Source organism: Gorilla gorilla, chromosome 11 (genome assembly GCF_029281585.2).
Source record: "Gorilla gorilla gorilla isolate KB3781 chromosome 11, NHGRI_mGorGor1-v2.1_pri, whole genome shotgun sequence".
Taxonomy (NCBI): domain Eukaryota; kingdom Metazoa; phylum Chordata; class Mammalia; order Primates; family Hominidae; genus Gorilla; species Gorilla gorilla.
In genome coordinates, this window is record NC_073235.2 from 119893365 (window position 1) to 119920767 (window position 27403).

Here is a 27403-nt window from a genome sequence, read left to right on the forward strand (position 1 = left end):
TCCAGTTCAGTTTCCCAAGCAAGCTGATGATCTCTAGTGAATTCTTGGATCTAGGTATCAATTAGTTCAGAGCTTTGAAGAGCAGGGATGTGAGTATTATCAGCCTGAAACTCATCCATTCACACCCCACAGTGGGCTTCTGCCCATGCTTCTGGCTCTAAGACACTAAATCTTGAGCCTGTTACATGACACTTTAAAGTGCTGTGAACACATGCCTAGATAAATGTCGGAGAACCCACTAAATAAAGCAATGCTCTATCAATGCACAGGACAGCTACATTCCAGAGACTTCCTCTCTGAAGATTTTTGTAGGATCGCGCAGAGGATAACTCTCAAGTAAAGGGGAAATGCTTTCCTTAAGTTATTCCTATGTACATAAGGTTCCATGTCAGCTCATTAGTGCAGTGCCACATAACTCTTCCCTCCCTTTGGGGCAGATGAGCTCCAAACATCTCTCCAGCCAGGCAGACTTCCTGGAATTATGGGCAAAATATCCAGGTCGCATATGAGACAAATTCCCTAGCAGGGGAATAAGACAAAATTTGTCTTAGGATCCTTTCTTATAAACACAGGAAGCATCATAAAAGAATAACTTCAACCCATTTTTACTCAAGGAGATGGGTGAGTTGATGAATTAAATTAGGTTTTGACATTTTCTTAACAAGAAACAGATCACTGCAATTAGAAGAGTTTGCAGAGTAATTATTTCACATTGCTAGTTCAGACTGCTTTCACAGAGAGATGGGTGTTTCCCTTAGTATGTGGCCATGACATAGGACAAAATGGGTGTATTTTGGATAGAAACACGGAAACATGAAGAGGTATATCCTTTGTATACAGTGACTAAAGTGCCTGGTCAGCTGTTTCTACCAGCAGGGGTGCAAATAGGTCTTGACAACTTCATGTTCTGTTTCAGATTTATAACCCACTGAAAATATTTAGAGTTTTAAAACTCTAGGGCCATGATTGTGTCACAGGCTGTTAATCTGAGGCAGCACATTGGAACTCGTTTACTGGGTGTGATTTTTATTTTCTAAAGATTCCTCTTCTCTTCTTTCTTCTGTTGTCTCCCTCCTTCCCTCTCTTTCATTTTCTCTTCTTTTTTAAGCAAGGAACTTTGCTCTTTGTCAGAAGGTGATAAAGAAGGCAACAATGACCTTGAATTCCTGCTCACATCCAAATTGTATCGGGATGTAGAACTCAATTCCATCTGGGAGTAGTTCTCCGGTAATGAGAAAATTCATACCAGGCCCTATTTTCAGCCTGAGAGTCCCCTTCCGGCCCCTTGGGAACATCACAGTGGAGAGAGGCCCCCTTAGTGGCACAATCAGCCTCTCATTTCTCCGGAGGGGTTATTTTTGCATATTTCTGGCAGCCTGGCCTCTGACCTATAGCCTGATGTAATAGGGTTCAAGTTAAATAAAGTCAACAGTTGCCTGACCTATTGTTATATTTGCCTTTGGTCCTTCTGCAAGCAGAAAACTTGCTTCTCTAGTAATTCTCAGCAGGTTAAACCTCTCTTTGGATCTGCTTCTTCTCTGATTTCTGAATTGGTGAGAATGAGCTATGTTAATGGGAAAAGTAGGGAAGGATTGAGATGATAAAGAGAAATTAGGAAATATACTGCAAAAAAACCCGGCGAAATTAAAGAACTATGGATGAAGAGCCACAGATGTTCACAGAGGCTTCAGGTTCTGAATATGGACGAATATGATGCTGCAATGTGTCAGTTTCAGACACCTCTGCACTGAGAAAGGCTAGAGAATGCTAACATCTCATCTTTGGAAAGGATCTTAGAAATAATTTAACCTGGCAGTTTCAGAACGTTTTTAGCAACTTGATCTTTTCTTTGAGTCTAACTCAGATTTCCAGTTTATAAAACAGATACAATCAACGCTGCCCTAGATAATACCCCGAAAAGGAGGCTGAGGGCCCATGTCACCTCTGCCCTCCTTCCCTCACCAAACAGCCTCTGAGATGCCTCCTCAAAGCCCCTGTCTAATCAGCATGGAGCAGAGCCTGAAAACCACTGAGAACACAGCATGTCCCAAGACAGGAGTCACCTCTGCAGGATCCCTGACTCAGCCCCACTCATGGGAATTCGCAGCAGCTTGCCAGCAGCTGAAACTGCCCTGACTTTCACCACCAGAGTGGCTCTTCACCTCCAGAGCCTGTGAAACAAACTTACCCCTCTGTCCATGTGACAGCCTTCAAATATAGGACCACAGCCAGTATGTCTCCTTGTGGTCTCCACACCCCATTGTTTGCATTCGATTATTTGCTCCTTGAGGTCAGGAGTTGTGTCTGTTTTGTCTTCACAGTCTCAGTGCCTAATCCAATTGTGAGTAGTAAGCGCTTAATAAATGTCCTAGAGAAAGTGGTGAGAGCTACGAGATGACACCTGGATGATTAATCATAAAGTAATTATAAAGACTCCAATTATTAAACTAGGCATTGGGTTCAACACTTTATATACAAAATGTATTTCAATTTTTTGGAAACACTTAATAAGCATTATTAGCACTGTTTAATAGAAGAGGAACTGAGGCTTAGTGTTAACTGACGTAGCAGGGCCACACAGCTAGCAAGCAAGAGGAGGGAGTAGGACTTGAGTCCAAGCTTATCTCAGCTTTTAACCACAATGATAGAATCTAGTGGTTGAGGCCAGTGTTGACAGATGTTCAGTAGAGACAAGGGCTGGGGAGGGAAGGAAAGGAAGGAGACACTGTGTAAGCAAGTGGAGGAATCCAGAGTTGCTGCTTGGGAAATTGTCCTAATAGATGCACTTCTACCATCACCACTACCCTGAGCTCCATTTGTCTTCTTTCCTCCCTTTTCTCTGTCAGTTCTCATCTTGACCCAGATTTTTTTTTCTTCCAGTAGTCAATGGGTGGGTACTGTCTGAATTCCTGAAGGGTTTCTGCTACTACAACATGACCACCCAGAGCTGTCTGCTCTCCAATGGCTTAGCACATCAGCAGCAAAGGAGGCAGGATGCAGGCTGGAGAACATGAGATCACAGATGTATGAAACATGTACAAGACAGCCTCTGGCACATGGCAGGTCATCAAATGATTCGGTGTTCTCCCCTCCTTTTAAAATTTCTTCATACCAGTTTCCCACAGTCTCTCCTAATTTCCTTCTCTAGAGGCTCTAATTTTGTCTAGGACTGATTTGGCATTCCTGACCATCTGTGGAAAATGATGCCTCCCAGAAGACACCATTCTTTAAGACCTTCCTGTCGCAATCAGGACAATAAGCTCTCTCTTAAGGCCAACTCCCACCTTCACCCTGCACTTGTACCTTTCCTCATCATCACTGATGCTTCCTCCTTCTTCATTGAGCCCAATGTTAGGATGTGAGGCTTTTGAGCCTCCTTGTTTCATTATTAATGGAGCTTGAGATTTTGTTTCTTGCTTTGGAAGCTACATTGCAAATAAAGGCAGGGGCAGGAAGTGAGACCTGATTTTCTGTCTGGTGCCAAGGCTATGGTTAGATCTTTGAGGCCAATTTCCAAGTGACTTTGGATTGGAGTCAGAATACGTGTTTGAGGTAAATAGAGAAGAGAGCTATCTCTCAAGTGGGACAATCTCAGAGACTAGTGTCTTGGAGAGACGTTTATTGGCTAAATAATAATTCCTTGCATATGTTCAGCATTTCACAGCTCACCAAATACTTCTTTGAGTATTATCCCATTTGATTCTTGAAACAATGTTCTAGGGTAGCTGGGAAAATACCATTGTTCCCATTTTATACACACTCTGCACTCCTCAGTGAGGAGAGCAGAACTTATGGGACTTGTTCATAGTCGTTCAACCCTTTAGTGTAAGAACCAGGACTGAAACCGAAGTTTTCTGACTGACTTGTGAAGATCATATGAATAAGGCAGGTATATAACTCACCTGAGAAAATGTCTTCTGCCTTTATGTATTTAGACAGTGTTAGTCTCTGTCCTCATTTCCTTTCTGAATCCTGGGTCTGTGTCCTTTTTCTCATTTGCCATGCTGGAAAAATAGATAAAAGGAAGTGATTTGGAGAGAAGGAAGAGAAGAACGTGGTTCTTGATCTCCAGGGACTGGTTCTAAGACATGCTTCTGAGGCTGAGGTTGATGCTATTGTGAAACCCAGCATGAAGCATAACCTCGTTAGGTCTAACCAGCAGAGAGTGGGAGAACAGTGTCTCTCTTCACTTCTGCTTCCTTTCCTCCCTCCTTTCCCACCCTGCTTTTGTGGTTTGTTAATTATTTGAGGTGTCTAGGCTCTGTCTTCTGACTCAGTCTCATCCCTCCCTGGCCCATAAAAATGTCTCAGAGGCCTTGTTGATCTGAGAATATGAGGCAAACCAACCATCTCGCCCTTTCTAGGCTTGTACATGGGTTTCGGAACTGTCCCCCCATAAACCCTCCCTATGATCCCACCCACCCAGCCACTATTGCCAGCCCAACTTACTGGAAATCTCTGTTCCTCTAAAGCAGATGTTGGCTTTGTTCCCAGAGCCAGGCAAAATGGAAATGCTTTCTAAGAAAAACACAAACAAGAGAATTACATCCTGATCTGACCAGTTGGAAATTTCTTCACAGTATAATTTTATTTGTTCCTCATCAAGGATGCTTTATCCCTCTTTATGCAAAGACTGGCCTGGTAGGTCAAGAAAGTAACTGATACTTATTTTTTTCTCTAGTCATTAAAAAAAAATCAAACCCATATAAATTGCTGTCAATTCTGGTGACTTAGAGTACAGTTATAGTTCTGGTATCATAAATAAGCTGATATGATGGTACTGAAAGAGCTATAGGGTCCCCCTTCTTGAAAGATATTTAAAGATTTGAGAAACTCCGAAGGGCCTCTGGTCTATGGCCCTCACTCGCCTACTTAACCCATAGCTCAGATTATGTTCTTTCATAGTGTCGTTATTGGATTCCACTCACTGCCACCATCTTTGGATAATGCCATCCAAGAGCATGACTATTCTCCAATGTCTAAGTTCTCCAAAAACCTCTTTGTTCTCCCTTGCCCACTGCAGTCCAGTAAATGCTACATTATTTTAAAGGTGACCTCATTTGACCTTCAAATCATCTTTAAAACTGGCTTTCCCACAGTAAAAGAATTTCAGACCATAGACTACAACCATTGTGTTTATCTCACACAATATTGTTTTGAAGGCTTCTGTCAATGTAACTCAAGTTTGAAGCACTAAGCTGGCACTTGATATATGCTGCTGAACAGTCTAACTACAGGATATACTATCTATTATTTTAGTAGCAATGGGAGGTATATGCCAAGCCTTGTTTTAGATGCTGCAAATGCCAACGTGCCTATGAACAGTCCAGCCTTAGACTCTAAAGAAGCTCTTACTACATATTCGTATTCCAGTTCATAGATCTTTCTCCTGTACTTCGATTTTCAGATTATTTAATTATTGTATTATTACTCAATTTTGTATCCATTTTTGCTTCATCTCTTTCCTTTGTCCTAATCCTTTGGAGGGAATAGCAACAGCAATGATGAGGAGAAAGAGCCCAAGAAAGGTAGACTTGAATTCTGCTCTTAATTCATTCACTCTGTGATCACTGACTTATCTCTTTACTTCTCTTATCTCGGCGAATTTATATGTAATATTAGGAGAATAGACATGCAAGGGACCCTAGGAATAAAATAATTACTTGTTGAAAATAAATAGTCAAAGATGACTATTGTCCAGGTGTTAGAGATGGAAAGGTAAATCAGATTTGGTCTCTGACCCTTAGGGGCCAAACAGTCTAACAGGAAAACAATCTTGGAGCCTAGAGCTCTTTCCTTGTACCCAGCACATGCCTTAAACTTCGTGAGTGCTGGAGAACCAGATGTTAATTTGGGCGTGGGATTTTGAGCTAGTTCTTTTGCCATAATTGCTATTTCCAAGTGGAGCTGATCGTCTTTCTACTTTCTCTTTCTAGGGCAGAAAGACATATTCTAGTATAGATCCTAGGTATTCCCATCTGGCCTGTAAATTGACTTTGTGATACAGCAGAAAAGGCATAAATTAAAATATTATCTTCTGTTACAAATTCCATAGTTTTGGATAAGTCATGTCCCTTTTTGTGCCTCATTTTATCCCACTGATAATAAGTGGTTTGAATTAGATGAGTTCTGGGGTCCCTCCTACTTGAACATTCTTTGAGTTGAAGATCATGGCCACATCACTCAGCCCTGCTACTGGTGCCCAGGCTCTGGCCTTAGGAGTATGTGTCTAAGCTATTTGGTTGTCTCTTTTTCTGCCCCTTTCTCCCTTCAATCCATCCCTAATATCTGTACACCAGATCCACTGCCTTGGGCCTACTGTATGTATTAGGTTGGTGCAAAAGTAATTGCGATTTTTGTCCCTAAAAGTAACCGCAAAAACCGCAGTTACTTTTGCATCAACGTAATACTTCTGCTTCTCAGTTTCTCAGTTCCTTTTTTCTGTCTAGTGCTTTTCTTCTTGAAATTAGAATCGTTCTCTCCCTAGATTTTACCAGTCCCCCTGAATTGGCAGAGGACTCTCAGCTTGAACCATATCTTGCTCCTGCGAACCTGTTTTCTTCAAGGCTTTGTAGTCTCTATTTTATAAGCAACACCTATGGACTTCTGAAAAAACGACTTGAGAATGCTGCTTTTTATGTTTTACACTCAGCTCCCTATAAATTACCATGCCTTTGTATTTTGATCATGTCTATTACTGTTCAAGGTTACATAACCTCATTATATGCTATAGACTGAATGCGTTTTGAAATAAAAGGCAGGGGAAAACTGTCATTAGAGGTAGTAAAATATAAAGCTTTTTTATTTTTTTCACAGTCTCCCTTGACTTGTCATGGTCGTGTTTTTCAATTTGCTATTTCATGTTCTAAATAAAGAAAAATTGAAATGATAAATTACTAGCATAGATTTACCATTCATCTTGATATTCTGCAATGACACTTTTAAATGCAAAATAAGAGTATTTCACTCCTATGAGAGATTACCGAAATCACAGAATTTATACTTCATAGCTTGTACACGCATATGTATTTTGCTCTTATCAGAACACTGTAAACACTGCACGAAACCAATTCAAGTATTTGTACTTTTCTTCTTAATAATATGCACATTCTATCAACACTCTCTACCTTTGACTTACTGATGAGTAAGAGGACTGAAAAGAAAAGGCACTATGGTTTGCCCTATCTTTCTCTTTCCTTCTATGGTATCATTTTCAGTGCAAGTGGTTGACTAATAGAGGAAGTAACATGAGTAATAAAGGATATGACAGAGTCCCTTGCTAATTCTTGTTTCTTAGAATGTCCTTGCCCTCTTTCTGGCTTGAATGAAAAATGTGGCCTCCTGGGACTGTCAGTGGTGTGGTCCCCACATCCTTAGTCGTACACATAACATGCTTACCGTGTACTTGCTTTGAGTCCCCTCTGAGCTCCCATGCAATGTAGATTCATCGGAATCCTGTGCTCATGGGATTTTATGAACACTATATGCAAATAGGACAGCAAGAAATGGCAGTAAACGCTTTTATTGTTGCTATCTCCTCTGCTCCTGCACATGCTCCATGGTATCGTTGGACTTCACTTACAAAACACAGATACAAAGACAAAATTACTAAGAATTACCAAGAATTTTCATTTCAAGATGGCAACAGAGTATTAAACCAAAGATGAAGTCATTCTGAGTGTGGGGTTTGCGAGATGGCACAGGTGGCACTCCCAGGAGCTCATCTTGGCCAGGTCGCACCCTTGAGTCCATTGGAACCTGAATCTCACCCTGCTCTGCTATGCTATACTGACTCCAGCTGAATTCAAGGAGTTACAGTTTGAAACTCTCCAGACTCTAGTGGCCATCCCACTTGTGGTGAGTAGCTTTAAATAAAATGTGCTCACAAATTATTTAATACACTTTCCTTTAAAAAATGGAGCTTAATTCCTTTCAAGTGTGGACTATTTTTAGTGACTTACCTCTAAAAAATATTATACGGCAAAAGTGATGAAGTATGACTTGCAAAAATTGATCCTGGAAGATACTGCATCTTCCATCTTGCTGTCTCTCCTAGATCACTTGCTCTGAGGGAGGACATCTGCCGTATCATGAGGACGCAAAACCATCCCATGGAGGGTGCTACATGCAGAACAGCTGAGGCCTCCTGCTAGTTGTCAGTGAGGAACCGAGGCTTCTTGCCAATGGCCATGTGAGTGAGCCATCTTGCAAACAGATCCCCTAACCCCAGTTAAGCCCTTCAGGCAACTGCAACGTTGTCAAGTCTTAACTGCAACCTCATGAGAGACCCTAGGCCATAGCCACCAGCTAAGCTGCTCTTGAATTCCTGACTCAGAAACTTTGAGACCGTGAATCTTTGTTGTATTAGGCCTCCAACCTTAGGGGTAATTGGTTATGCAGCAATACATAACTAATATACCATTATTTTCAAGCGGGACTATAAGCTTGGTACAACCCAAACACCAAAGTATATCCAAGAGTTTTCTTGGCCATGTTAGGAAGTCTCAGAAGACCTCAAAATGAAAAGCAGACAAGCCTCTACTCATAGAGTGCACATTAGGCAGATATAATATTTAGCTTTTCTAGATGCTTTATTTTTTAGGCACTGTACAGTAAAACCAGGGCTTCTTTCCTTGCCTTGATAAATGGTGAATGACATTGGATGCCACTCTCACCCCCATATGCTCACCAAAGGGAGAAGAATTGCTCACCTGATTGGTAGGAGTCATAGCAAATGAAATAGGTCCCTGTGCCACAATTCTGCCAGACTCAGACCTCACTTGTCATTTGGAGGAGCAATTTTGAATCACATTCTCCACTGTTCCTTGCAGGCCCCCAGCAGTAGTAACCCGCTGCTATGCACAGTGAAAATCAGCTCAATTAGACAGCCTTGCGCATGCTTTCCCCCATCTCTACTTCCCTCCCCTTTCTTTTCCCACTAACTTCCTGTGATCACCTCGTGAGGACCTTGGTGAGAGCAGTGGACCAAACCAAGACAGTTGTTCGGTCTGGTGTTTTGGGGTAGGGCATGCTTTACAAGTTGGTGAGATTACCATCCCCTAAAAAGGGAGGAAGCAGAGATATCTCTCCCAACTCTTACTTCTCTTATTTGGCAGTCTGACCTATCAGGCAGGCTAAATGGCCTAGACTAGTTCAGGCCCTAAGGCAAAAATGTGTTTTTTTCTTGTTGTCCATGACATTATTTTTTTCTTGTCACTTAGGAGAATGCTTTAGGCTGGCTTTTTCTTACAATACCAATGCTAAGTCTCCACCCTGAGTTTGGAAGTTAATTAGAAGGAAGAGAAGCAGAGGCTTATGAAGGAACTAGCAACATAGAGGTGCCTAAAATGGGGCTGGGGTGAACTGTAACTACACAAAGGCTGGCATTAAAAAGTACAGCCCCACATGAAAGACTGGCCCCATTGTCCTTAGCAGGTGGTCTGGGCTGCTAGTTTGGCTGTTCAAGGATAGTTTGTGCCCCTAGGCAAGAGGCAAATGGTATTGTGGTTAAGGATGAAATTGGATTATAAGTAAAGGAGATTTATTTCAGAAACAGCTAGAATTGACAGGGCAGGTTATTGGGGCTGGCTTTAGCAGCTTTGGGGCCCAGCAATTTTGAAGTAGCTATTTTATCTGTTGATTTTAGCAGTATTGACAGTGACCATTGGGTTTATCAAGAATGGAGTCATCTAGGGAAGAGGCACTTGAGAAAGCAGGTATCTGATATTGATGAGGATGGAGGTCAAAGGGGTGTTTTTTGTCTACCTGAGAGTACTGAGGAAGCTTCCCTTCTCCGGAGTCTTCTGGTTGTGTGCAGAGAGGGTGTCACTGTTAACCGAGCCAGCAAAGGCTCATCCCCAGACAGGCTATTTCTCAAGTATGGCTATAGGCCTTGAGGCTTGAAGCTCCTTCAAGTCTCTATAGTGTGACATTTTTGATGGTGAGGCACTGGCCGGAGTTTTCTCCTCCATCCTGCCCTGAAGCAGGGGTGAAGAACTGTCAGGTTTTTTAGGGTGTAGGGAGGAACCTTTCATGTCGTGCCCATGTAAGTCCAGAGAGGTAGAACTTTCTCCCAACATATTTAAAAGGGAAATTCTTACCCTCCATCTTTTTTGGTATGTGTGGGAGCCTGCAACTCAGACGACTGTATTTCCTGGTTGCTTAGTACTAAGGCACTGGAGATCACTGACTGCTCAGCCATGGCACAACCTCTTGTCTCTTTTGCTCCCTAGCCCCACCCCACCCTGTGATCAGGTACAGGGGTGATGTGCTTGAGCTTCATGTAGTATCTCCCAGGTCACTAAGGTGGGGAACTTGACATTTGCCATGTCTTCACCTCTAGCTGACCCTTCTGTGCAGATTAGCTACATTTAGCAAGAAAGGAGTAGGAAGCCCCTACTTTGGATATGGGCCTTGGTTCTCCAGTCTAACCATTTCTAGAAATGGATGCTGAGAAGTGAAATTTGAGGCTATTATATAAATACAAACATATGTAACATACTGCATGTATATTCATATACATATATAATTTTTTCTGATCAATTTGAAAGTTGCTGACAGGATGCTACTTTATTCCTAAACACTATAATGCTACATACATATTTATTAAAAAGAAGCACATTCTTTTTCATAACCACAAGATAATTATCAAAATCAGGAAAGTAATATTGATGCATTATAGCTATATTCAAATCCTCAGGGCTTATTTGTATTTTTCCACATGTATTAATAATATTTTAATGGCAACAGAAAATTCTGCTTTGCTTTCAGTTGCTGTCCCTGTTTAGGCTGCTTTAATTTAGTACAGTCCCTCAGTCTTTTTTGTCTATTATGACATTGACAACTGTGAAGAATGCAAGCCCTGGTTATTTGATAGATGGTCACCCAAGTTGGGTTTGTTTGATGTTTCCTCTTGATTAGATTTAGGTTCTGAGATTTTGGCAAGAATATCACAGATGTGATATGTTCTTCTCAGTGCATGATATCAGGGGACATATGGTATCTTATTTGTCTCATTTCTGGTGATGGGAATTTTGATCACTTGATTAAGGTGGTGTCTACCCAGTTTCTTCAATAATAAAATTACTAGTTAGTTAGCTAATAATTAATGAGAATCTTGTGGAAGGGTACCTTAAGATTACGTAAGTATCTTGTTACTCCTTAAACTTCCAGCTGCTAGTTTTAGCATCTATTGAAGATTTTTGCCTAAATCAATTGTTATTATAATGGTTACCAAAGAGTAACATTTTAATTGACCCCTGGAATTATTTCTATGATTATTGGTTGGCTTTCTACTGTAAGAAAGAACATTTCCTTATTACCTGTTTTCTTATTTATTCATTCATTTATCCATTTATATCATGAATTTTATTTTTTTCTGTGAATTGTATTTCTTTTTCTGTGAATTGTATTTCTTTACTATGCTAATTTATTTTGATTTGCAAATTGTCCAGGTTTGTTCAGTCTAAGCACTTTCAAGCTGGTTCCTGTGTCTGTTTGACATATCTACATCATTCTTTTAACACGTTCTCACTTTTCTGGCACAACACCATATTCTCAATTCATCTTGCATTTTTCCAGAATCAGCCATTTCTCAAAAGGGCTTGATTCCTTTTAGTGGCAAGTGGCATTTTGATTGATTGCTATAGGGTGCCATTGTTTCTAGGGCCTGTCAGCAGAGATAGACAGCAGATGTATATACACACATACACTCATATATGCAAATTTATGTGTATACGTATGTAATATCCATGTCTATATCTGCAGATATACCTCAAAGATATTGTACAATAAAGCAAATATTACTATAAAGCAAGTCACATAAATTTTTTGGTTTTCTAATGCATATAAAAATTTTTTACACTATACTATAGTCTCTTGAGTGTGTGATAGCATTATGTCTAAAAAAAAGTATATACCTTAATTAAACCATACTTTATTGCTAAAAAATCCTGACAATCATCTGAGTCTTCAGTGAATTGCATTCTTTTTGCTGATGGGGATTCTTGCCTCATTGTTGATGGCCGTTTACTGATAAGGGTGATTTGTTGCAAGAATAGGGTGGCTATGGCAATTTCTTCAAATAAGGTAACAATGGAGTTTGCCACATTGACTGACTCTTCCTTTCACAAAAGATTTCTCTGTAGCACACAATGCTGTTTGATAGCATTTTACCCACAAAAGAACTTCTTTCAAAATTGGAGTCACGCCTCTCAAACCCTGACACTGCTTTATCAACTAAGATTGTGTAATATTCTAAATTCTTTGTTTGATTTCAACAATGTTCACAGCATCTCATCAGGAGTAAATGTCATATCAATAAACCACTTTATTTGTTTATCCATAAGAAGCAACTCCTCATCCATTCAAGCTTGATCCATTCAAGTTTGAGATTGCAGCAATTCAAATCTTCAGGTTCTACATCTAACTCTAGTTCTCTTGCTGTTTCCACCGAATCTTCAATTACTTCCTCCACCTAAGTCTTAAACTCCTCCTCAAAGTCATCCATGAAGGTTTGGAATCAGTTCTTCCAAACTCCTGTTAAGGTTGCTATTTTGACCTTTTCCCATGAACCACAAATGTTGTTAATGGCATCTAGAATGGCGACTTTTTGCCAGAAGGTTTTTGATTTACTTTGCCCAGATTCATCACAGGAATCAGTATCTATGACTCAGCTATCTCCTTACAAAATTATTTCTTAAATAATAAAACTTTAAATTTAAAATGACTCCTTAAGCCATGGGCTGCAGAATGCATGTTGTGTAGGCAGGCATGAAAACGGCATTCATCTTTTCTTACATCTCCATCAGAGCTCTTGTGTGACCAGGTACATTGTCAGTGTGCATTAATATTTAGAAAGGAATCTTTTTTTTCTGAGCAGGAAGTCTCAACAGTGGGCTTAAAATATACAGTAAACCATGCTGTAAACAGACTTGTCATCCAGGTGGTGGTGTTACATTTATAGAGCACAGGCAGAGCAGATTAACATAATTTTTAAGGGACCTGGAATTTTCAGAATGGTCAATGAGCATTGGCTTCAACTTTAAGTCACCAGCTGCATTAGCCCCTAACAAGAGAATCAGCCTGTCTTTTTCTTTTTCTTTTTTTTTTTTTTTTTGAGATGGAGTCTCACTCTGTTGCCCAGGCTGGAATGCAGTGGCGCAATCTCAGCTCACTGCAACCTCCGCCTCCTGGGTTTAAGCAATTCTCTGCCTCAGCCTCCCGAGTAGCTGGGATTACGGGCACCCGCCACCCACACCCGGCTAATTTTTATATTTTTAGTACAGATGGGGTTTCACCATCTTGGCCAGGCTGGTCTTGAACTCCTGACCTCGTGATCCACCCACCAAAGTGCTGGGATTACAGGCATGAGCTACCATGCCCGACCAACTTTTGAAGCTTTGAAGCATTTACTTCTCTCTGGCTATAAAAGCCTTAGATGGATGGCATCTTCTAATATAAGCCTGTTTTGTCTACACTGAAAATCTGTTGTTTAGTGTAGCCACCTTTATCAATGATCTTAGCTAGATCTTCTTAAAATAAGACAGGAATGAAGATCTTCCAGATAACTGGGTGTAGCTTCTCTGTCGGCACTTGCTGCTTCACTTTGTACTTTCATGTTATGGAGACGTTCTTTCTTAAACTTCAGGAACCAACCTCTGCTAGCTTCTTTTGTAGCTTCTTCACTTCTCTCAGCCCTCATAGAATAGAAGAGTTAGGGCCTTGCTTTGCATTAGGCTTTGACTTAATGAAGTGCTGTGGCTGGTTCTATCTTCTATCCAGAACACTAAAACTTTCTCCATATCAGCAATAGGTTGTTTCACTTTGTTATTATTCGTGTGCTCAGTGAAGTAGCACTTTTAATTTCCTTCAAGAACTTTTCTTTTGCATGTGTATCTTAACTGTTTGGCATAAGAAGCCTAGCTTTTCGCCTATCTGGGCTTTGGACATACCTTCCTCACTAAACGTTATCACTTGTAGCTTTTGATTTAAAGTGAGGGACCTTGACTATTCCTTGCATTTGAACACTTAGAGGACATTGTTGGGTTATTCACTGTCCTGATTTCAATATCATGGTGTCTCAAGAAACAGGAGGCCCTGGGAGAGGGAGAGAGGTGGGGGAACGGCCAGTCAGTGGAGCAATATGCAACATTTGCATATACAAATGCTTATTTCATATGCAAATATTTATTGATTAATTTTATTGATTATTAACAGAACGTATGCAACGTTTATTGATTAAGTTCACCTTCTTAAATGGGCACAATTAGTGGTGGCTCAAAACAATTACAATAGTAACATCAAAGATCACTGATCGCAGATCACCGTAACAGATATAATGACAATAAAGTTTGAAATACTGTGAGAATTACCAAAGTGTGACACAGAGACATGAAGTGAGTTCGAAATACTGTGAGAATTACCAAAGTGTGACACAGAGACATGAAGTGAGTTCGAAATAGTGTGAGAATTACCAAAGTGTGACAGAGAGACATGAAGTGAGTTCAGAGTATTGAAAAAAATGGGGCCAATAGACTTGCTGGATGCAGGGTTGCCACAAACCCCAAATTTATAAAACACACAGTGTCTGTGAAGTGCAATAAAGCAAAAGGCAATAAAATGAGATGTGCCTGTACATAATCTATATCTATATAGATATAGATTTCCATATTTCTAAATCTATAGATATAGATTTCTATGTATTATTTCATTATATTATATAGATTTCTATATATTGTTTCATTACCACCCAGGTATAGTAAAAACTACTTACTTCCACTGATACCTTCAGTTCTAATTCAGTGGCATGGGATTCATGCTACCCTTCCCCTTTTCCATAGTTGGAGCTCCCTTATCCAACAGAAAGAAACACAACAGTCATTTTCTACAGTATATTTACTTATTTACTCAACACACAAAGTATTTTCAAAATTTCTAACCCATGCCTCTTTGAATAAAAGAAGCCTACTAACTCTAGAGGTCAATATGTTTTAGAGGTTGTGTTTTTCCCTTTAGCCTAAGGACATATAGTTTAAATACTATGCTCAGAAATTATTCAGGTTAGTTTTCTTTCCCAATTTAGTATAGTTATATCATTCATTTGGTATTTCACTTAGCTCATTTGCTTTTGTTTGATTTACATTTTTGGAATTTCTTCCTCGTTCTTGAGTTTTTTTTTAATTGGTGAAATGTTACGAAAAATTCCAAAAGTCACAACAGTACAATAGACATATGCAAAAAGTGTCATTCTCCCTGTTCCATCTATTCTTCACACTTCCTCTCACTCACACTTTATTGGTAATGGTGGTGGGCAGAATTCTAAGAATGGTCCCCAGTGACCTTGACCCTCCCCTTCAGGGGTGAGTAGAAGCTGTGAATATGATGAGATATTATATATTACATATCCCTTATATGACAAAAGGGAGATTAGTTTTTAAAAGCAGAGAGTTTTCTCTGGCTGATAGCAGAAGGGGAAATCAGAGAGCTTGAATGCACCACTGCTGGCTTGGAGATGGAGAAGGTCATGTGGCGAGGAACGCAGACCTGAGAAGCTGAGAACAGTCCTAGCTGACAGCCAGCGAGGAAACAGGAACCTCAGTCCTACCACTGAAAGAGTCTGAATTCTGCCAAAAATCCAATAAGCTTGGAAGTGAATTCTTCCCCCAGAGTCCTACAGAGAGGAACCCAGGCCAGCTGACTCCTTCATTTCGACCTTATGAGACTCTTGGCAGAGAACCCAGTTGAGCCTACCTGGACTCTGACCTATAAAATCATTAGCTAATAGATGGGCTTTATTTTAAGCCACTAAATTGTGGTCATGGAAGACTAAAATGGTAACCAATCTTATTAGTCTCTGGTTAATTCTCACTGCATTTATTTTTGCACTAATTTTGCAGAAATGAGCAGATGCCTGTTTATTTTGTTTTTTACTTTTCTTTCTTAAACAAAAGGTAGCAAAATATTTGTACTCTTTTATATTTTGCTTTTCTTTCACTTAACAATATATCCTGGAAATCCTTCAACACCCATTGATAGAGTTCTTTCTCCATTCTTCTTTATCAGCTACACAGACTCCATTATGTTTATAACATAACATATTTTATTCAACATCTCTTCCATGTATGGGCATATAGGTTATTTCCAGTAGTTTGCAATGATAAATAATGCTACTAGGTATAACCTTTTGAATTCTCAAGGAAACTTCTAGAAGTGATATTGCCAGGCGAAACGGTAAACATAAACATAGTTTTATTTGATCTTACCAAATTCCTCTCATGAGGGCGTATCAAGTGACATCCTCTCTAATGAGCCAGTGCTGTTTATGGAGACCTTATTAATTATTAATTATTGAGGCTTTATTATACCCTTCCCCTTTTCCATAGTTGGAGCTCCCTTATCCAACAGAAAGAAACACAACAGTCATTTTCTACAGTATATTTACTTATTTACTCAACACACAAAAAGTATTTTCAAAATTTCTAACCCATGCCTCTTTGAATAAAAGAAGCCTACTAACTCTAGAGGTCAATATGTCAATAGGATAATTTCCTATTATCTAGGAAAATTAGTATCTCCCCATTGCTTTCTTTTTCAAGGTTTTTCATGTATTCTGGTGTGCTTACATTTTCAAATGAAGATGAGCTTCATAAAAAAATTTTTATGGTGTTATAATTGGGATTGCATTAAATGTATAAAGTAACTTTGAAAGAACTGACCTTTATTCCTGACGTGGTGTCATCTTATCCAAGGGCATGGTATGTCTTTCAATTTGTTCAAGTCCACTTTCGTGCCTTTAAAACATGTCTAAAGGTTTTTCTCATAAAGATTTTGCATTGTTACATATTTCTTGTTAAATTAATTTTCTTTGTTGCTACTGTAAATAAATTATTTCTACCATTATCAACTTCTGGCTGATTTTTCTGTGTGTATATAAAGGTTATTGATTTTTATATGCAAATTCATATACTGAATACTTTTATAGTTTAGTTTTGTTATTGATTCTCTTGGGTTTTACAGGTACATAATTATATAATATGCAAGCAGAGATAGGTTTACTTCTTCTATTCTATTTTTTTGGAGGGAAGGGACTCAAATTTATTTATCTTGTGTAATTGCCCTAGCTAATACATCCAGTACAATGATGAATAGTAGTAGAGACAGTGTACATTCTTGCCTTATTCTGGACATAAATGGAGATACCTCTAATGTTTCTTCATTAAGCTGCTGACTTTAGGACCAAGTTACATCTACCTTTAATACATTAAGAAACTATCTATCAATTCTTGTTTTCTTGGATTTTTTTAAATTAGGCAAGGGTAATAAATTTTATTGAAGGCTTTTTCACCACCCATAGAGATTATAATATGACTGTTTTTCTTAGAAGTTTTAATATACATATTTTTGGGTTTTCTAACTTCTAATTCCCTAATTTCTTTTATGTTTGAAACATACACTTGATTAAAGTATACGTTTCCTTATGTGGTATTAGATTCTGTTAGTGAAAATTTTATTTCAAACTTTTATATTGATAGTTTTAAGTGATACTGACCTGTAAATTTCTTTATTTGTACCATATTCATCAGGTTTAGTTGTAAATGTTATATTTGATTTATAAAAATAATTAAGATGTTTTCCTGTATTTTGAAAACTCTGGAACAATTTATGGAGCATTTTAAGTATCTGGTCTTTGAAGGCATGGTAAAATCCACCCTACTCTGCTACCATTCCCCAATCAACTATCTGAGCCTGGTGCTCTATTGTATGATTTATTCCATTTTATCTGTAAAAATTAGTGTGTTTAAGCCTTCTATCTCCAACAGGCTCAGTTGTTGTTGTAAACTGTGTAATTGTGTAGGCCTACAAAATTACATATTTTATCTAGATTTTAAAATTTATTTTCATAAATATCTGCAAAGTCATCCTTTAATTTTTAAAAATTTCTCTCATTTCAGTAGTAGTTTTTCCCCCACTTCTTATTTTATTGATTTCTGCTTTCTCCATTTTTCTTGAATTAGTTGACTAGTGGTTTGTCTATGCTATTAATTTCTTCAAAAAACAGAAAAGAATTTTGGATTTCATTAGATTTGCGGTTTTTCTATTCTGTGCCTCTTTTACAACTGTTTTACTATTTCTTTCCTTCTGCTTTCTTTTGCTTTACTTTGTTGTTCTTTCTAGTCTTTTAGGTAAAATTTACTTAATTAATTTTTAACTTTTATTTTAGGTTTGGTGGTACCTGTGAAGGTTTGTTATATAGGTTACCTCATGTCTTGGGGATTTGTTATACAGATTATTTCATTACTTAGGTATTCAGACTAGTACCCAATAGTTATTTTTTCTGTCCCTCTCCCTCTTTCCACCCTCCACACTCAAATAGACCCCAATGTCTGCCCTTCTTTGTGTTCATGAGTTCTCATCATTCAGCTCCCACTTGTAAGTGAGAAGATGCTGTATTTGCTTTTCTGTTCCTGTGTTAGTTTGCTAAGGATAATAGCCACCAACTCCCTCCATGTTCCTGCAAAAGACATGATCTCATTCTTTTTTTTGGTTTCATAGCATTGCATGGTGCATATATATCACATTTTCTTTATCCAATCTGTCACTGATGGGCATTTAGGTTGATTCCATGTCTTCACTATTATGAATAGTGCCGCAGTAAACATACACGTGCATATGTCTTTATGATAGAATGACTTACATTCCTCTGGGCATATACTCAGTAATTGGGTTGCTGCATCAAAGGGAAGTTCTTCTTTTAGTTCTTTGAGGGATCACCATGCTGCTTTCCACAATGATTGAACTAATTTATACTCCCACCAACGCTGTGTAAGTGTTCCCTTTACTCCACCACCTCACCAGCCTCTGTCATCTGCCATTCTTACTGGTGTGAGATGGTATCTCATTGTGGTTTTGATTTGCATTTCTCTAAAGCTCAGTGATAGTAAGCTTTTTTTCATATGCTTGTTGGCTGCATGTATGTCTTCTTTTGAAAAGCGTCTGTTCATGTCCTTTGCTCACTTTTTAATGGGGTTGTTTGTTTTTCTCTTGTAGATGTTGGATATTAGACATTTGTCAGATGCATAGTTTGCAAATATTTTCTCCCATTCTGTAGGTTGTCTGTCTTATCTGTTGCTAGTTTCTTTTGCCACGCAGAAGCTCTTAAGTTTAATTAGGTCCCATGTGTCAACTTTTGTTTTAGTTGCGATTGCTTTTGGTGTCTTTGTCATGATATCTTTGCACTTTCCTACATCCAGGATGGTATTGCCTAGGTTGTCTTCCAGGGTTTTTATAGTTTTGGGTTTTACATTTAAGCCTTTAATCCATCTCGAGTTGATTTTTGTGTATGGTGTAAGGAATGGGTCCAGTTTCAATCTTCTGCTATAGCTAGCCAGGTATCTCAGCACCATTTATTGAATGAATCTTTTCCCCATTGCTTGTTTTTGTCAGCTTTGTCAAAGATCAGATGGTTGTAGGTGTGTAGCCTTATTTCCTGGCTATTTTGTGCCTTTGGTCTATGTGCTTGTTTTTGTACCAGTACCATGTGGTTTTGGTTACTGTAGCATTGTAGTATAGTTTGAAGTTGGGTAGCATGATGCCTCCAGTTTTGTTCTTTTTGTTTAGGATTGCCTTGGCTATTTGAGCTCTTTTTTGTTCATATGAATTTTAAAATATTTTTTTCTAGTTCCGTGAAGAATGTCATTGGTAGCTTAATAGGAATAGCACTGAATTTGTAAATTGCTTTGGGCTGTATGGCCATTTTAATGGTATTGATTCTTCCTATCCATGAGCATGAGATGATTTTCCGTTTGTTTGCGACTTCTCTGATTTCTTTGAGCAGTGTTTCATACTTTGCATTGTAGAAATATTTCGCTTCCCTGGTTAGCTGTATTCCTCGGTATTTTATTCTTTTTGTGGCAATTGTGAATAAGATTACCTTCCTGCTTTGGCTCTCAGCTTAGCTGCTGTTGGTGTATAGGAATACTAGTGGTTTTTGAAAATTGATTTTGTATCCTGAAACTTTGTTGAAGTTGTTTAACAGCTTAAGGAGTTTTTGGGCCAAGACTACGGATCATGTTTTCTGCAAACAGGATTAGTTTGGTTTTCTCTTTTCCTATTTGGATCCTATTTAATTCTTTCTCTTGCCTGATTGCTCTGGCTAGGACTTCCAATACTGTGTTGAACAGGAGTGGTGAGAGGGGCATCCTTGTCTTGTGCCGGTTTTTAAGAAGAATGCTTCCAGCTTTTGCCCATTTAGTATGATGTTGGCTATGGGCTTGTCATAGATGTCTCAATTATTTTGAGGTATGTTCCTTCAATACCTATTTTATTGAGAGTTTTTAACATGAAGAGGTGTTGAATTTTATCAAAAACCTTTTCGGCATCTACTGAAATAATTATGTGGTTTTTGTCTTTAGTTATGTTTATTTAATGAACGACATTTATTGATTTGCATATGTTGAACCAACCTTGCATCCTGGGGGTGAAGCCTACTTGATCATGGTGGATTAATTTTTTGATGTGCTGCTGGATTCAATGCAAGTATTTTGCTGAGGATTTTTGCACTGATGTTCATTAAGGATGCTGGCCTGATGTTTACTCTGCCAGGTGTAAGTGTCTCTGTCAGGTTTTGGTATCAGGATGATGCTGGCCTCATAGAATGAGTTGGGGGAGGAGTCTCTCCTCCTCAGTTTTTGAAATAGTTTGAGTAGAAATTCCACCAGCTCTTCTCTGTAAACTGGTAGAATTTTGGCTATGAGTCTATCAGGTCCTGGGCTTTTTTGGTTGGTAGGCTATTTATTACCGATTCTATTTCAGAGCTCATTATTGGTCTGTTCAGGGAATCAGTTTCTTCCTGGTTCAGTCTTAGGAGGGTATATGTGTCCAGGAACTTCTTTATCTCTTCCAGGTTTTCTAGTTTGTGTGTATAGAGGTGTTTGTAGTAGTTTTTGATGGTTACTTTTCTTTCTGTGGGGTCAGTGGTAACATCCTCCTTGTTATTTCTGTGTTTAGTTGGATCTTCTCTCTTTTCTTATTAATCTAGCTGGTGGCCTATCTTATTAATTTTTTCAAATAACTGACTCCTGGATTTATTAATCTTTTGAATGGCTTCTCATGTCTCAATTTCTTTTGGTTCAGCTCTGATTTTGATTATTTCTTGTCTTCTGCTACCTTTGGGGTTAATTTGTTCTTGCTTCTCTAATTCTCTCAGGCATGATGTTAGATTGCTAATTTGAGATCTTTCTAGCTTTTTGATGTGGGCATTTAGTGCTATGAATTTCCCTTTTAACACTGCTTTAGCTGTGTCCCAGAGATTCTGGTATGTTGTGTCTTTGTTCTCATTATTTTCAAAGAACCTCTTGATTTCTGCCTTACTTTCATTATTTACCCAAAAGTCATTCAGGAGCATGTTGTTTAATTTCCATGTAATTGGATGGTTTTGAGCAATTTTCTTAGTTTTGACTTCTATTGATATTGCACCAAGGTCCAAGAGTGTGTTGGGATTTTGATTCTTTTTAATTTTCTGAGGATTGTTTTATGTCCAATTACATAGTCGATTTTAGAGTATGTGCCATGTTGTGAAAAGAAGAATGTATATTTTGTTGTTTTGAGGTGGAGAGTTCTGTAGAGATCTATCAGAACAATTTGGTCCAATGTTGAGTTCAGATCCTGAATGTATTTGTTAATTTTCTGCCTCAATGATCTGTCTAATACTGTTAGTGGAGTGTTGAGGTATCCCACTATTATTGTGTAGGAGTCGATGTCTCTTTGCAGGTCTCTAAGAATTTGCTTTATGAATCTGGGTGCTCCTGTGTTAGGTGCATATGTATTTAGGATAGTTATGTCTTCTTGTTGAATTGAACCCTTTATCATTAGGTAATGCCCTTCTTTGTCTTTTTTGATCTTTGTTGGCTTAAAGCCTGTTTTGTCTGAGATTAAGATTACAATTCTTGCTTATTTCTGTTTTGCATTTGCTTGGTAAATTTTCCTCCATTTCTTTATTTTGAGTCTATGGGTGTCATTACGTGTGAGATGGGTCTCTTGAAGACAGTACACAATTGTGTCTAACTTTTTTGTCCTTAGCTGAAATTTAATTCACTTATTTTTAGGCTAAGAATTTTTTCTGACCAATGCTTAAATGCATCCTCAAAATTCTGCTTTATTCTTTTGTTGCATCAGTGCAGGGTATCTACATAATTTATCATCACTCTTTTAAAAATTCTATAATTTTGTTTGTATATCCCTTTTATTGAAGAGTTGTTTAATATTTTTAAATTCTAGATAAAATAATCTTTTTCTTACTTTATTAATATTTTTAGTGTTTTTACGCTGTAAGCAGAGAGTGTTCTTTATAATATTTCTATAACATTGATATTTTCTTTGTTACTTAACATATCCTAAATTATGATTAATTTTCTAAATCCCCCATGCACACTTGAGAATATATGTTCTCTAGTATCAGGTTTGATATATATCCATGAGATCTATGTTAGTAATTATGTTATTTAAGTTGTCTTGTATCCTAACTTATCTTGCCTGTTTAATTTATCTTTTTTTTATTTTTATTTTTATTTTTTTTAGCAGAGTCTCGCTCTGTTGCCCAGGCTGGAGTGCAATGGCGCAGTCTTGGCTCACTGCAACCTCTAAGCCATTTTGTTGGGATTACAGGCATGCACAACCACCCCCAGCTGATTTTTGTATTTTTAGTAGAGATGGGGTTTTGCCATGTTGGCCAGGCTGGTCTCGAACTCCTAACCTCTTGTGATCCCCCCTGCCTCTGCCTTTCAAAGTGCTGGGATTACAGATGTGAGTCTCCATGCCTAGTCTCCATTTATCTTATACTGAGAGGAACTCATTGAATGTTTTTTATTATTATTTATGTGTTTCCATTTATGTGTCCTTACATTTCTGCAATTTTTGCTTCAAAATATGTTGCTGTGTTATTTGGTGCATAGATAACTGTGACTATTATACCTTTATTGTGAATTGTGGCACTTATCATTAAAATGTGACCTTTCATTTATTTGCACAGCAAGTATTATCTCCTGAGAAGATGCAGGTGAATGCAGAGGAGTGAGGCTCTGTGCTCATCTTTGCATATGAAGTCTATTAGTGAAGAATCAGTACCCTTATATTCCCTTAGATGTGGTAGTAGCATAGCTTTTTCATGTTAAATGTCCTGAAAACCTGGCATGAAGATTTCAGCAAACATATCTTACAACATGAGAAACAGGAGTCTAATCAGACTGGGGATACAAGTATAGAATCAATGACAACACATACTCAGTTTTCGTTCTTAGGAGGATTTTGTTTTTGCTTTTTTTTTTTTTTAGCTTGAAGATTTTCTTTTAATATTCCGTTTTTTTTTGGATCTACATTGTTAACTGATTGAGACTCCACTGTGATTCTCTCATTTACTTAAAAACTTTGCAGGGATGCCTGTAACTTTTAGTGTCATGAAAAAAAGTGGTGTTGGTTGATGTAAGGAGGGAACAGAAATAATCTGAACTATTCCAAATACTGAATGAAAAAATAATAACTGATTTATGCTGTCTTAAAAATAAAAAGTACTGATAAGTCCTCCATGACATTTAACCTTAAAAATTATTTTAAATATATTCTTTTATTTGTATAAAGGAAATACAAATGGCTGATAAATGCCAAAAAGATTCCAAAGCAGCTTAATTTAAAAAGCACAAAGAGATCATGACTTGCAGTGCTGAAATCTCAATGCTTTTATAGTTACTGGGCTAACTAATATGATTATTGAGTTTACAGATTTAAAAATAGTCACTGAAAAGTTAAAGTATCTACTGTTTTTATGAATCCAAACTTATGCTGCCTCAGAAATCCCTGGGTGGTAACACTGAAGTAAAGAGTGCAGTTTGAAACATTGGTGAGTCACAATGACTAGAGAAAAGGGATCAGTTTGCAAACAGTCATAAAAAGAAAAGGTCATTGAAATAATTACTCATTAGCATACTTACTCTCCAAAAAGTAATTTTATATGGGTTGAATTTTTCAGCTTTACCTTACTTACAGCCAGATTTAATATCATGTGGCTTTGTATTTACTATAGATATGTAGAACTGTAACCAAATATTTTATTCTCTAAAACTTTCTCTTGTTGATTGCAAAATACAGATCTATAAACAAAACCTGTAAAAAAGTCACCTTATTTGCTTCATTTAATTTGCCTACTTTGTTTGACATCAGTATCACTACACCTGCTTTTCTAATTGTTTCCATTTGCTGCTTTTGTTTTTGTTTTTGAAATGGAGTCTCGCTCTGTCGCCGAGGTTAGAGTGCAATGGCAGTGCAACCTCGGCTCACTGCAACCTCAAGTGATTCTCCTGCCTCAGCCTCCAGAGTAGCTGGGATTACAGGCGTGCACCACCACGCCCGGCTAATTTTTGTATTTTTAGTAGAGATGGGGTTTCACCATGTTAGCCAGGATGGTCTTGATCTCCTGACCTCATGATCCACCAGCCTTGGCCTCCCAAAGTGGTGGGATTACAGGCATGAGCCACTGCATCCAGCCCTCTCCACATTTTTTTCCAAATTATTTTGTTTTCAAATTATTTTTTTTTTGGTTTTTAAAAAATAATCAGTATACAGTTGAGCCTCATATTTTCAGCCATGATGGAAGTATTTTTTAATAGGTGAATTAAGTCTATTCACATTTTTAATAAGACTAATACGTTTGGTGTAAACTTTGCATTATTTTTACATTGTCAAAACTTACAACACATGATATATTGAATATATTATATAATATCTTATTCTTTCACTCTCGTTTCCTCTTTTGTCTTATATCTATAATTAAAATAGATTTAAAATTCACCACTGATAAAGTTTCCTCATTAATTTCTTGTTGGATGAATTTTATCTTCAAGCAGGTTTCTCTAAAGGGGCTCATGGGTACAAAATTTTCTGAGCTCCTCCATGTTTAAAACTGTTTTTTCTATAGCTTTGATACTTGACAGGTATTTTGTTTTTTGGGTTTTTTGTTTTGTTTTGTTTTGTTTTGTTTTGTTTGCTTTATTCACCAGCTCTAGAAAACAAGAAACGGATAACTACATTTAGAGAAGACATTTTTCTTTCTGATAGTGGTTTTGGGTGTCAATTTTAGTCTGGATACTAGCTCTCTTATCTCATTCAGTCTTTCAAAATAGTAAATCAGACATGCACTGAATGAACATGTGGCCAGATAACAAATGGGAAAATAGTATTTTCCCAAAATTTTATTTGTCTAAAATAAAATATGAAGCCAAATATCATCATCATAAAATAAAATTAGGACATACGAAAACTATCCTGAAATTTTGTTTAAAAGTTTAATTATATAATCCCAGCACTTTGGGAGGCCAAGGCGGGCGGATCATGAGGTCAGGAGATTGAGACCATCCTGGTTAACATGGTGAAACCCCATCTCTACTAAAAATACAAACAATTAGCCGGGCGTGGTGGCGGGCGCCTGTAGTCCCAGCTACTCGGGAGGCTGAAGCAGGAGAATGGCGTGAACCCGGGAGGTGGAGCTTGCAGTGAGCAGAGATCACACCACTGCACTCCAGCCTGGGTGACAGAGTGAGACTCCATGTCAAAAAAAAAAAAAAAAAAGTTTAATTATAATTATGAATGTTGCTGTTAAAATATCTAAGTTAAATGTTTAAAGTTTGAATTACAGTGCAAGAATAGTATTTTCTCAGAATAGTGTGCTATTTTATTGCTCTTCCAGTCATTATCTGAGCATTTGTGATATTAAGTAGAACTTTTCATTTGTGATCAGGGGGGAAATAAGATATTTTTGAAGTACTTAATTTTTTTCTAACATTCTTCCTTTATTTGCATTTAATATTCTTTATTTTGTCAATATAGAATGTATAAAGGATGTTGTTCTTTTCTCCATAATACAGCTTGAGATGACAAAGTTAACATTGTGCTTTTAATCTGCTCTCATAACATAGAAAAAATTAATAAAGTATATATTTTTCTTTAGTGAACCATGATCTACATGGGATTAAATAAATATTAAATATAGTGTTTAAAGGTTATTTTGCTTCATGTTAATTTTATTTTATAAATGCTTATACCTAAAAAATTCTCAGAAGATTAAAATTTTGATCTATTATATGCTTATCTAGGAAGATGTATATTATGCTAACTTATCATTGAAACTTTTATAAATGTGTTTCCTTAAAAAGCATATAATGGGCTCGGCACAGTGGCTCCCACCAGAATCACAGCACTTTGGGAGGCCAAGGTAGGTGGATTGCTTGAGGTCAGGAGTTTGAGACCAGACTGGCCATCATGGTGAGACCCCATCTCTACTAAAATAAAAAAATTAGCCGGGCATGGTGGCAGACACCTATAATCCCAGCTACTCAGGAGGCTGAGGCTGGAGAATTGCTTAAACCCAGGAGGTGGAGGTTGCAGTGAGCCAAGATCCTGCCACTGCACTCCAGCCTGGGCGACAGAGCAAAACTCTATCTTGAAAAAAAAAATAAAAACAACAGCATATTATGCTCTAAGTTTATCTAACTAATATATTATTTTAATATTAGTATTAAAAACTGGAAATATATTTTCTTATTTATTTAGCTAATTGGAAATTCTTAGCAATTGTGTGTGTTCATGAAATTAATAGCTTTCATGATCATTACAATTATTAAAACATTTTACTCTTTCAATCAGTCACATATATATCTGTTTCAAACACAGTAGAATTTCAACATACAAAGCACACAAGAAGATCATTAAAGGTTATACTTAGAGTTCTTACCCAATTTTGCATGTGAATATGCATTGTTCATATTACTAATATTGTTGTGCTGACTTCATATGATAAGAACCTGTGAGATCACATGATTTTAAATATACCAAAGTTTGGGAATTGCTGGACTGATGTTGAAGAAGAAAAAAGCTGAAACTGAATAGCTGATTAGGTTGAGAACACCAAAGCTAGAGCCAACATTATGCATCTTTAAAATGTATTATTTCAACTTAACTAGTTTCTTTGAGTACTGATAACTTTGGGATTTTTTATATATTTATACTTTTTATTTCTTTTTCTCTAAATTATATATTCATGTCTTATTTTTTGAGTGACAGCACTCAAGATACACATGGAGATCTTTGGAGACTGGAGTAAGCACCTGTCTTTCAATCTCTTGCATAACTCTGTAGACAGTGCTAATTGAATCTGGTAAAGAGGGCTGTGATGGAAAAAGCAATTCTGCTAATGGATTAGACATTAGAAAGCTCCAGATCAAAGAATTCTTGTATCATTAAAATGCCAGGGAAAAAGTACTGTGGTTTCTTGAGACAAGTGCCCAGGCTAATTTCTTAAGGATTTGCATTTTGGGGTGGATTGACGTGTTAGCTATTTGAGGTTAAGGTTATCCCTGAA

The 27403-nt window shown here is 37.6% G+C and overlaps 1 long non-coding RNA gene across 1 annotated transcript in view; it reads right to left on the reverse strand.

Moving 5' to 3' along the window:
* Positions 1–1976: 1976 nt before the first annotated feature.
* Positions 1977–27403, reverse strand: part of LOC129531959 (uncharacterized) — a 37088-nt gene continuing 11661 nt past the window's right edge. The window contains exons 2-5 of the long non-coding RNA XR_008677484.1: positions 7399–7577; positions 4450–4518; positions 3903–4004; positions 1977–2401 (exon numbers count right to left, since the gene is read on the reverse strand). This is a non-coding gene — a long non-coding RNA (uncharacterized lncRNA). The remainder of the gene's footprint in view (positions 2402–3902; positions 4005–4449; positions 4519–7398; positions 7578–27403) is intronic.